The sequence below is a fragment of the Triticum aestivum genome, chromosome 4B (assembly GCF_018294505.1).
Source record: "Triticum aestivum cultivar Chinese Spring chromosome 4B, IWGSC CS RefSeq v2.1, whole genome shotgun sequence".
Taxonomy (NCBI): Eukaryota; Viridiplantae; Streptophyta; class Magnoliopsida; order Poales; family Poaceae; genus Triticum; species Triticum aestivum.
In genome coordinates this window covers 446,755,662-446,768,227 of record NC_057804.1, presented here as the reverse complement: position 1 = coordinate 446,768,227, position 12,566 = coordinate 446,755,662, and the positions used below count along the sequence as shown (strand labels likewise).

General features: G+C 52.9%; 1 pseudogene across 1 annotated transcript; it reads left to right on the top strand.

Annotated features, from left to right (window-relative positions):
- The first annotated feature begins 6,939 nt into the window (after positions 1 to 6,939).
- Positions 6,940 to 12,468, top strand: LOC123092621 (uncharacterized; annotated as a pseudogene). Its single transcript, XR_006444779.1, has 3 exons — positions 6,940 to 8,076; positions 11,305 to 11,865; positions 11,947 to 12,468. The product of XR_006444779.1 is annotated as an uncharacterized protein (transcript).
- Positions 12,469 to 12,566: the final 98 nt, after the last annotated feature.

Below are 12,566 nucleotides of genomic sequence, written 5' to 3'. Positions count from 1 at the left end.
GAACGAGCCTTGGCGACGTCGCGTTCTTCCTCCAATGCGTCCAAGCTGTCCTGCCGATCCAACTCGGCTTCTCTTTCTTCATACATGCGCACTCGAGGTGAGTCATGAATGATGTCGCAGGGCAAAACTGCTTCTACGCTGTATACCATAAAAAATGGTGTGAATCCGGTAGTACGGTTGGGCGTTGTCCGCAGCCCCTAGAGTACGGAGTCGAGCTCCTCTACCCAGTGCGTGTCAGATTTCGTAAGGGACCGCACTAGTCTGGGTTTGATGCCGCTCATTATTAGACCATTTGCTCGTTCCACTTGACCGTTGGTTTGAGGATGATAGACTGAAGCGTAATCGAGCTTGATGCCCATATTTTTGCACCATGATTTAACATCATCGGCCGTGAAGTTCATGCCGTTATCGGTGATGATGCTGTGGGGGACACCATGACGGTGTACTACCCCGGATATAAAGTCTATCACTGGTCCGGACTCTGCCGTTTTAACTGGCTTGGCCTCTATCCATTTGGTGAATTTATCCACCATGACCAATAGGTACCTTTGCTTGTGGGTTCCCCCTTTAAGTGGTCCAACCATGTCAAGCCCCCAGACCGCGAACGGCCAGGTGATGGGTATAGTTTTGAGGGCGGTGGGTGGCATATGGCTCTGATTAGCAAAGAGCTGACAACCGACGCATCTTTGGACTAAGTCCTGAGCATCTGCTCGGGCCGTCGGCCAATAAAATCCTGTACGAAATGCCTTTCCTACAAGGGCCCAAGCTGCGGCGTGGTGTCCGCCTAGTCCGGCATGAATTTCAGCCAGGAGGTTTCGCCCTTCCTCTTCGGAGATACACCTTTGAAGGACTCCGGTTGTGCTTTTCTTATAAAGTTCTCCCTCATAGACCTTGTAGGCTTTAGATCGCCGGACAATGCAGCGGGCCTCATTTTGGTCTTCGGGAAGCTCCTGCCTAAGCAAGTAGGCGAGGAATGGTTCTGTCCACGGGGCAATTACTGCCATTATGTCATGGGCTGAAGGTGTTATGTCATCGGCTGAATCGCCGGTTGGTGCAGCTTGTTCCGGTTTGTTATTTCCGGACTCCTCTTCCCATAGTACGGATGGCTTGAAGAGCCGTTCCAGGAAGATGTTAGGAGGGATAGCGTCGCGTTTTGCACCGATGCGTGCCAGTACGTCGGCTGCTTGGTTATTATCCCGGGCTACGTGATGGAATTCAAGTCCTTCAAACCAGGCTGACATTTTTAGGACAGCGTTGCGATATGCTGCCATTTTCAGATCTTTGGCGTCGAAGTCTCCGTTTATTTGGGATATTGCGAGGTTTGAATCCCCGCGCACCTCTAGGCGTTGAATGCCCATGGAGATTGCCATCCGGAGACCATGTAAAAGGGCCTCGTATTCGGCTGCGTTGTTGGAGTCCGTGTACATTATCTGAAGTACGTATTGGATTGTGTCCCCGGTCGGGGACGTCAATACGACGCCAGCCCCCAATCCGGCCAACATTTTAGAGCCGTCGAAGTGCATAATCCAATTGGAGTATGCGCCGTACTCTTTAGGGAGTTCGGCTTCGGTCCATTCAGCGACAAAGTCAGCCAAAACTTGTGACTTTATAGCTCGCCGAGGTTTGTAAGTTATATCAAATGGTAAGAGCTCAATGGCCCATTTTGCAATCCTGCCCGTCGCGTCGCGGTTGTTTATAATGTCGTTGAGTGGTACTTCAGAGGCCACTGTTATCGAACACTCTTGAAAGTAGTGTCGGAGCTTTCGGGATGCCATGAACACCGCGTATGCTATCTTCTAATAGTGCGGGTAACGGGACTTGCAGGGGGTTAACACAGTGGATACGTAGTATACTGGTTTTTGAAGAGGGAATTTATGCCCTTCTGTCTCTCGTTCGACGACGAGTACCGCGCTTACAACTTGATACGTTGCTGCGATGTATAACAACATTGGTTCGCCCAGGTTGGGCGCAGCCAGGACCGGATTTCTTGCCAATATGGCCTTTATTTCTTCGAGTCTGGCGGTGGCAGCATCCGTCCACGCGAAGTGTTCGGTGCGCCTAAGGAGGCGATAGAGGGGCAATGCCTTTTCTCCTAGACGGGAGATAAAGCGGCTTAGAGCCGCCACGCATCCAGTCAATTTTTGTATTTGCTTGAGGTCTTTTGGGATATCTAGCTGTGACAGAGCTCGGATCTTGGCTGGGTTTGCTTCAATTCCTCTACCGGATACGATGAAGCCCAGCAGCTTTCCAGCTGGTACGCCGAAAACACATTTTTCCGGATTCAGCTTGATGTCATATGCTCTGAGGTTGTCGAATGTGAGCCTCAAGTCGTCTACTAGAGTTTCGACGTGTTTAGTTTTGACGACTACGTCGTCTACGTATGCCTCTACTGTTTTGCCGATCTGGGTAGCCAGACATGTCTGAATCATGCGCTGATATGTTGCGCCGGCGTTTTTAAGTCCGAAGGGCATCGTGTTGAAGCAGAATGGTCCATATGGAGTAATGAAAGCCGTTGCGGCTTGATCCGCTTCTGCCATCTTGATTTGATGATAGCCGGAGTACGCGTCCAGGAAGCACAATGAATCGTGCCCTGCAGTGGCATCGATGATTTGGTCGATGCGGGGGAGGGGGAAGGGATCCTTTGGGCAGGCTTTATTTAGGTCTTTGAAATCGACACATAGGCGCCAGGATTTGTCCTTCTTTGGTACCATTACCAGGTTTGCTAGCCAATCCGGATGTTTGATGTCTCTGATGAATCCGGCTTCCAATAGTTTGGCTAGCTCTTCTCCCATTGCCTGTCTTTTGGGTTCGGAAAATCATCGAAGAGCCTGTTTGACTGGCTTGAATCCTTTTAGGATGTAGGTTGTGTTCTGCCAATCTGCGTGGGATTCCGGGCATATCCGAGGGATGCCAGGCAAAAATGTCCCAATTTTCCCGAAGGAATTCTCGCAGTGCGGCGTCTACATCAGGGTTCAATTATGCCCCGATGGAGGCCGTCTTTGTCGGGTCCGTTGGGTGGACCTGGAATTTTACTATTTCATCTGCTGGTTTAAAGGAGGTGGACTTGGATCTCTTATCGAGTATCACGTCGTCTCTGTGTACCGTAGAGCACAGCGCGGTGAGTTCCTCTGCCGCTAGGGCTTCGGATAGTGCCTCTAGGGCTAATGCGGCTGTCTTGTTTTCGGCGTGGAGTGCTATGTCCGGATCACTAACGAGAGTGATTATTCCGCCGGGCCCAGGCATTTTGAGCTTCATGTACCCGTAATGGGGTACGGCTTGAAAAATTGTGAATGCCTCTTGTCCTAATATAGAGGATATCCGCTGTTGAACGGGGCCACTTGGAACGTGACTTCTTCGGATCTGTAATTGTCCGGCGAGCCGAATACCACATCGAGTGTGATTTTTCCTGTGCAGCGCACCTTCCAGCTAGGGATTATTCCTCTAAAGGTTGTGCTGCTTCGCTCAATGCGGCTCTAGTCTATTTCCATTTTTTGAAGGGTTTCCTCGTAGATGAGGTTTAATCCGCTGCCGCCATCCATGAGGACCTTTGTAAGTCGAAAGTCCTCCACTATTGGACTAAGTACCAGTGCGGCTGGAGCTCGGGCTGTTCGGAATTTAGGTTCGTCGCTGGCGTTGAAGGTGATGGCTGTGTCGCTCCATGGATTAGTTGTTGCTACTTGGTAGACTTCGGCGAGACTGCGGATTGTTCGTTTCCGCATATTATTTGATGCGAAAGTCTCGAAGACTGTTGATACCGTACCGATATTGTTGGAGTGGTTGTCCAGGGCTACAAGCTCCTCGCCACTTTTAGCCACCTGCCGTAATATCCAACATGCACGAAGGCTATGTGTTGGGGTGGCGCCCTTGGTACTATGAATTGTACAGGGTTTGCTGAGCCATCCGTCCAGTACGGTTCCGTTCCCTTTAAGGGGCTTCTGTTTTTTGGTTTTTGTATCTGGTGCCTGAGTGTAATGCACCCTTTTGTTGCGGACTAGGGTTGTATTCAGGGCCGGATTGTCCCAAAACTTATTTTCGGTTGTCCGAAAACTCTCCATCGCACAGTACTTTCGTACTATGGACGCCAGGTCGGTGAAGCGTGTAATTTCACGACGGCTGACGGCGTTCAAGATTCCCTCGTCCGTGCAATTATTGCAAAAAATTGAGATTGCGTTTTCCTCTCGGCAGTCCTTTATCCTGTCCCATAACCAGGAGGAATCTGGCCCAGTAGTGATGTACTGTCTCAGCGGGCTCTTGCCGGATTAGAGATAGATTGCATATGTCTGGGCGAGTGGGTGGAATTAAGTCTGGAACCCTACCCATCTCAAGGCTCGAGGGCCGAGAAGTTTCCAAATTTGGAAGCTTGGATTGTTGGACGTTGTCCAACGAGTCTGGTCCGATGCCTGACTTTAAGTTCAGTGCTTGGTCGAAGTCCGTCCCTCCGCGGGAATCCGGCATGGGGGGTTCGGGAGCCCGGACATGACTAGTTTTCAATACAGGAGAAGAGTCGCCGCATTGTTCCTCTACCATTGCAACGTGGTGGGTGACCTGGGGAGAGTTAATCTCTCTCAGATCGGTTTTAAGCCCAATCTGATTGTAGTCTGTAGCGACTCCCAGGGCGGCGATGCGATCCAAGAGCTCGTTTACGGACGAGAGCTCTATTGGATCCAGCCACTCGGCGAATTCCGAGCTGACGTGAAGATTGCTTTTGACGACTTGAGAGGTCATTGTCGAAGCGGTGGCCGGACAGGCGGTCATAAGAAAACCACCTAGCCGGATAGTTTGGCCGGGGGCCAAGGCTCCTTTGGCGAAAATACCGTCCTTGAAGACGGGAGGAGGCATCCTTCCTATCGGTGACGGCACATAGGAACTCTCAATGAAAGCACCAATGTCGGTGTCAAAACCGGCGGATCTCGGGTAGGGGGTCCCGAACTGTGCGTCTAGGCGGATGGTAACAGGAGACAAGGGACACGATGTTTTACCCAGGTCCGGGCCCTCTTGATGGAGGTAAAACCCTACGTCCTGCTTGATTGATATTGATATTGTGGATGTTTACAAGAGTGGATCTACCACGAGATCAAGGAGGCTAAACCCTAGAAGCTAGCCTATGGTATGATTGTAATGGTTGTTGTTGTGTCCTACGGACTAGAGCCATCCGGTTTATATAGACACCAGAGAGGGCTAGGGTTACATAGAGTCGGTTACAATGGTAGGAGATCTACATATCCGTATCGCCAAGCTTGCCTTCCACGCCAAGGAAAGTCCCATCCGGACACGGGACGAAGTCTTCAATCTTGTATCCTCATAGTCTTGGAGTCCGGTTGATGATGATAGTCCGGCCGATGATAGTTCGGCCGATGATGGTACTCCGGCTATCCAGACACCCCCTAATCCGGGACTCCCTCAGTCACCGTCATCTCCCCGCATGGCAGATGGAAAGAATGGGTCTCCGGTCTCCAACGGTCAATCAGAGCTGTGAGAGCCGCGTGGACAAGCGTCGGCGGCTGACGCTTGAACTGCAGCACGAAACCCAACAGACGGGCTCTCTTGAAGAACGGCGCGTAGCGCTCGTCGTAGTCCATATGCCCATGAACCCCGTGACCCCTCATGCGCAGTGGCTGGAGCGTCTGTTAAAAAGTGAACGCCAAAAAGTTAGGAAATCATTTTCATCAATCCGAGAACTTTGATCAAAATTTCTTTCATATCACTTACCTCTCCGTTCTCTATGAAACGGGCACGATGACCCTTGTCGAATGCCTAGTCCAGCATGCAGTACCGTGGGCCGATGTTGTCCGCAAGAGGTGGCCGCCTTAATAGAGTTTCATAAACAAAAGCACCATAAGCATAAGCATACATAAACAAACAATGAACTCAAATCATATCAAGATCAAATTTTAAGCATATTCCTCCAACAACATCTACTACACATGATGGATCAAATCATATCAACATGCATCATATAAAAAAACCTCCAACATACATCATAGCTTCATATTTTTAAACAAAATTTTCCAAACAATATCTTCATATCATCATATCAACATGCATCATCAAACTAGGGTTCATCTTCACACTAGAGCATATCATCATATCAACATGCATCATCAAACTAGGGTTCATCCCTTTATCAACAATACATCATAATTTTTTTAACAAAAAAAATTATGAACTAGGGTTCATCTTCACACTAACATATGAACTATTGATTAGAGTACATATCCAATACCACTACTTACTAAAGAACTAAGAACTACAACTACAATCAATCTTAGGTGAAAAAAATCAATCTAAGTTCAAAAACATGAGGGATTTCAAGCAAATAATGCGTCGAATCGGTAGCAAGTTTGCAAAAACATTGGAGGGATCGGAGGAGCTTACGGTTCTCTCCTCGGGGCCATCTCGATCCGCCAAAACGGTGAAGAATCGGTGAAGATCCAAGGGGGGGAGTGGAGGAGATGAGAGAGGGAGAGAGGGGCGACTTGGGGGAGAAAGAAAGGAGAAACTGCCGACTTGGGGGAGGGGAGGGGTGGGGAGAAGGGAAGGGGCGCGGTCTCGGGCGAAATAACTGCCCCGCACCCTACCGCCAGGGCCCCTGGCGGTAAGGTTAGACATCCTACCGCCAGGGCCCATGACGGTAGGGTGCGACGGAGGGGGACGACGCCGTCTCCGCGTGCTGACGTGGATAAGTTTCCTACCTCCATGGGACCTGGCGGTAGGCTATCTAACCCTACCACCAGATGCCCTGGCGGTAGGTAAAAGGGTCAAATCTCGAAAAAAAATTTAAACCAAGACCAGATCCTAAAATACTTTCTAAAAAGGGTCAAAACACGAAATTCGGCCACGACACACACACACACCGGAATCCCCTTCTTCTCTTCTCAAGGCGAGAGCGCCCGGCGGGAGGAGGCCGATAGACAGAAAGAAGCAAATAGTACAAAATAGTACAAATGCGCCCATGATACGAAGATAGCGTAGGCACCAGGCGCATAGTTGTCTTGTCCCGTACCAAAGCGCGCGCAAAAGAAGCAAATTCCTCTTGCTACTTACCATCTCCGATAAATTATTCCTCCGTCTCCGAGAGCGAGGAGAGGGGCTCGCAAAAGGTGCGCCTCCCTGGCGCCCTCCCCACGAGCCATCTCTCCTCTCATAATTGTTTGATTTCCCTTCGGGATACGGCCTCCAGTCTCGCCGTCCCCCCGCCCCGCGCCGCCAGATCCCCCCGCCCCGTGAAACCGTCGTCCGGGAAAGGTGGTGGTGGTGGTGGTCTTGGCAAGATCGGCAGATGCAGCCCCCCAAATGGAAGGCCGTGGAGGGCGGCGACCAGCGCCGCCGCTGCGTGGCGGCGTCGCTGTCCATGCTGATCGCGGCCACGCTGGCCTTCCTCGCCTACGTCGCCTTCTTCCCGGACGACGGCGCGGGCGGGGTCTACCGCTGGTGGAGCTGCCAGGGTTGCGGGGGCTCCCTGGGCGAGTTCCCGGCCGACGAGGACGCCGCGGCTGACGGGCCCGCCGCCGCCGCCGGCGGCGGCCGCGCGCCCACCACGCTGTCGCACATCGTGTTCGGCATCGGCGCCTCGGCGCGCACGTGGGACCAGCGCCGCGGCTACGCGGAGCTCTGGTGGCGGCCCGAGGCGATGCGCGGCCACGTCTGGCTGGACGAGCAGCCCGCGGGCGCGTGGCCGGCGACGACGTGCCCGCCGTACCGCGTCTCGGCGGACGCGTCCCGGTTCGGGAACCGGGCGTCGGCCTCGCGGATGGCGAGGATCGTCGCGGACTCGTTCCTGGCCGTCTCCGCGGAGCTGGCGAACGGCACCGGGCAGGAGGAGGCGCCGCGGTGGTTCGTGATGGGCGACGACGACACGGTGTTCTTCCCGGAGAACCTGGTGGCCGTGCTGCGCAAGTACGACGACGAGGAGATGTACTACGTGGGGGCGGCGTCGGAGAGCGTGGAGCGGAGCTCGCCAAGGCCATCGACGGCTGCCTGGACCGCTACTCGCAGTTCTACGGCAGCGATCAGCGCGTGCAGGCCTGCCTCAGCGAGCTCGGCGTCCCGCTCACCCGCGAGCCCGGGTTCCACCAGGTGAGCATCCCCACGCACGCTGCCAAAGTTCGTTACTTTTTTACTACTAAAAATAAAATAATCGTCATGTTCGGTGCTAGTATGTTTGAATCAAAACCCTTTTTAAATTATTATGTTTTCGGAAAAACCGCCTCCAAAAACCTGAATTTCCTTTTGTTCCTAAGCAATCCAAACGTGTTTCCGAAAACAGCTTGGGAACAAAAACCGCCAATTCTGCAACTTGGGCTGACTATTCCAAATTTCAGCTCAGTATAGGAGGTTGCCTTTTGCACTAGGTTTCTCTGCATAGGCCGCTGGAATCAAACCTTTTTGACCAACTTTTCACCGCCTCTTCGCCTATGCCAAAACGAAACATGGCAGCAGAAGATCTCCTAACTTTTGGTAGAATCTTTCCGTTTAATCAAGGGCAAGCACAAAAGCACCCGCCAGTTGCCACAAAGACGAACGCTTGCCCGACGGGCCTTTCATGGAAATCAATGGAAGCGACTGTGTGGCCGTCGCGGAAGCCACGGACAATTCGAAGGTACAATTCCAGCGTGGAGGCGCGGGGGCCAAGCCGGCCGGAGCTGGTCTATGGACCTGGAGATGGAGCTGGAGCGACAGCTCTGTGTCCCACCATGTGGCGCGGGCATCTTAGCAGGACAAGTGTTCACAGGCGACTTGAGGAGGACTCGACCTGCTAGTAGCTAGCGAACCACCACCCCAACCAAAACGACAGCCCCCGTCGCTTTTCCTTTGCCGGGCACCACACTGCACCGCCTTTTCATACTCGCTTGCATGTGCCACACGGCGGGCGGGCGGGTGCTGTAAAAACTGTGGCCGAAAGATGCAAATTTTTTTTTTTGAAACGGCTTTGCCTCATCCATTAAATAAGAGAGAATAGAGTTTGTTACAAATCACCCACGACACCACATGGATTATTACTCTCGCGATATGAAAGACCCTAATTTTTTTGCACCGGCGGTGACCCAAAGGTTGGCCTCGGTCGAGATGGTGTTAAGCAAGATAGTCGGTGGAGCGCTTTTAAACCTAAACACTCTTGCATTTCGCTCATTCCAAATTGTCCATGTCACAAGCATGGGGAGGGAGGCTTTGGCTTGACGGTTTGGCGTGCCGGCGTCACAAGTGCTTGTCCACCAAGCGTTGACGGAGTCCAACAAGCGCCATGAAGAGGTGTCCAACCCGAAGATGTGAAATTTTTCAATGACCAACGCCCACAGCCTTAGAGTATAGCGGCACTTGAAGAATAGGTGTGACCCGCTTTCTTGCACCCTCTTGCAAAGTGGACACAAACTACAATTTGGCCATCCTCTCTTGGCTAATCTGTCTGCGGTCCAAATTCTATCTTGAAGTGCCAACCAAGCAAAGAACTTTATTTTGGGGGGACCCCAGACCTTCCAAACCATTTGGTCCATGGGTGAAAATACCATCCCTATGAATTGCGCCTTATATGCCGAGGCCGCCGAGTAGTGCCCACTAGTCGTGTGTTTCCATAAAATATCGTCCTCGGCGAGGGCATCAAGATGCACCTCATCCAATAGCATCCAAAGGGTGAAAAATTGTGTGATGAACTCAACAGAAATAATGGTTGGAGGCTTGATCTTGAGCATCCACGCGTTGTGCTTGATGGCCTCGCGCACTTTCCACTTCTTTCACGAGGAGACTTCGAATATTAGTGGCGCAATGTTCTTCGGCTTGCGCCCAAGAAGCCAAGGTGATTCCCAAAAAGGTGTCTTCGCACCATTGCCCACGGTGATAGTGGTAGACGCATAGAAAAAGTTAAGGTCCTCATTGCACGGGTTGCCCATCCCCACCCACAACTTGGTGGGCTCCTTCCATTCATACCAAGGCCACCGCAGCCGCAGAGCACGCGCGAACTTTTTCATGTTGAGTACCCCAAGCCCCCCATACTCAACTGGCCTACAGACAATTTCCCAATTCACCTTGCATTTCGCCCCGTCGTCTTGTCCGAGCCGGACCATAGGAAAGATCTCTCGAGCTGGTTGACTTTGAAGAGGATACTTGGTGGGATGATCAACGGTGTGATGAAGTAGATCACTTGGGAAGTGAGAACAAACTTGACAAGGGCCGTGCGTCCAATGGTGGTGATGTTTTGGCCCTCATACGTTGTCAACTTGGATGCAACCTTGTCCACAAGAAATTGAAGATCCACTAATCTTAGCTTCCAAACAAAGAGGGGGAGCCCCAAGTACCTCAAGGGGAAAGAAGCCCTAGTTGCCGGCAGATTTTGAGTGATATGATCCAAGTCAAGATTATTGCAACGAATGGGCACCATCGAACTCTTATGAAAGTTGATGCAAAGTCCCGTGGCCTCGCCAAATCCTCTCAAAATATTAGCAAGATTGTCAACATCCTTTTTGATCGGAGCTAGGAAGATGGCTGCATCATCCGCATAAAGGGAGGGGGACGAAAAGGTCACACCACCACCTGTTTGTTGGTTGAGCTGGGGCCAAACATGTTTTGGCGCCCGTGCTTGGCTGCGGCGCATGTGGTGGTGTCCTCGCAGCCGTACGTACGTGGATGGCTTTGGGCTCCGCTGCCGAAAATATCGGAGGCCGGAGGCCGGAGGCGGAGGCGGAGGGAACCCTCGTTCAGCAACGGCGGTGGTGGCGAGTGCACGGTTAACGGCGCCGAGCGAAAGCTTTGCCGCACCACCACCACCATTTCTGGCCCCAAAGTCGTTGACGCGCGCGCTCGCGGCAGATGGTGGCCCAAGTCTGTCGCCTTCCGAATCCCTGGCGCGCACCCCCGCCGATGCGGTGCGACCCCTCCGACAGTAGTAGTTGTGCAGCGCCAACAACGGCCTGTGATCCGCTGAGCAAACTTGTGGTGGAGATGGATGTTTCTGCCGTGCTTGACGTGACATGGGGTCGGCACGGACGATTAACTGCGCGCAAGTACTACCTTCAGTTTTTCACTTTCTGAACCGGTGAACCCTGTGCGTTTGCTGACACATGTACGCTCCTGCCCAGATCTACCAGTCGATCCTGCTTTTGTCGCGTGTCGCAGTCCGGCTCGTCTTTTGTCTCCCACCTTTCTCACTGCCTCTCCGTGGAGCACCACCTGGCCATGCCCACGGGAATCTATCGGCGCCCGTTTCAAAATTTCAATACTCATCTCATGATTAAAGAAAATACTGTATGAGCACTCAAGAAGATACGATTGTTTAACGCGGCGCTTTTGTGATTGATTTGATGGATGATGCAGGTGGACATCCGGGGCGACGCGTACGGGATGCTGGCGGCCCACCCGGTGGGGCCGGTGGTCTCGCTCCACCACCTGGACCACATCGAGCCCATCAGCCCCGTCGGCCACACCCCGCTGGCCGCGGTCCGGCCGCTGGTGAGGGCGGCCCGGTTCGACTCGGCCCGCCTGCTGCAGCAGGCCTTCGGCTACCAGCACGGCCCGGGCTACACCTGGTCCGTCTCCATCGCGTGGGGCTACACGGTGCAGCTCTACCCGTGGGCCGTGGCGCCGCACGAGCTGGAGGTGCCGCTGCAGACGTTCAAGACCTGGCGGAGCTGGGCCAACGGGCCATTCGTGTTCAACACCCGGCCCCTGATGAGCACTGACACCCCGTGCTACCGGCCGGCCATGTTCTTCCTCAGCCGTGTCCGGAATGAGACCAGCCGGGGCACCGTGAGCGAGTACTCGAGGCACGCCACCAAGTCGGAGAAGGAGTGCGACCAGGCCAGCTTCCGCGCCGCCTCCACGGTTCACACCGTCAAGGTGTTCGCTCCCAAGATGAACCAGAACGAGTGGAAACGGGTAAGAACTCCCTATCTAGCTCGTTGTTTTCATGGCTTTTAGGTACATACGATTTACAGGTCGTTTTGTAATGTGTTTCAGGCGCCACGGCGGCATTGCTGTAAAACAACGAGGACGAGGTGGGGCACGGTGCTGGAGGTGCGGATACGGTATTGCAGCCGAGGAGAGCTCACCACGCCGTAGCTATATGTATTGTTCTCGCCACTACATCACCAGGGCCTACAGGACGGAGAAGAGTAGGATGTTGATATTGGTAGTGAGAGATAATAAGGGGATGGCAAAGGTGAATAATCCCCTCCGTGCTCGGAGGGACACGGAAACTTTTTGTTCCCAAACCAGCAGTACCTGGTAACACGTAGACTCTACTTCCCTGCTGGTGCTGGACAATGTCGTCTTCAGTGTGTCCAGATGGCTATATGACTTATGCGACAGATACACGGGCACGTATACATACAAAGCAGTGCAGGCGGTAGCAATGTATAGGATCTGGCTACTTCCCACGTGCTGTGTTGCCTCTTTCTTGGTTCTCTGCTACTGATGTGATTCTACCGTTGGAAGATGGCTGTTTTGGAAACGAAATGGAATATAGGTTGAAAGAAAGCAGAATAGGACGTGTATTTTTCTGGAGTGCAGCGTTTGGGTGCTTGGACTCCATGGTGCCAGAGGCTGATAACGCCCACACAGTGGAAGGAGGACCCCGG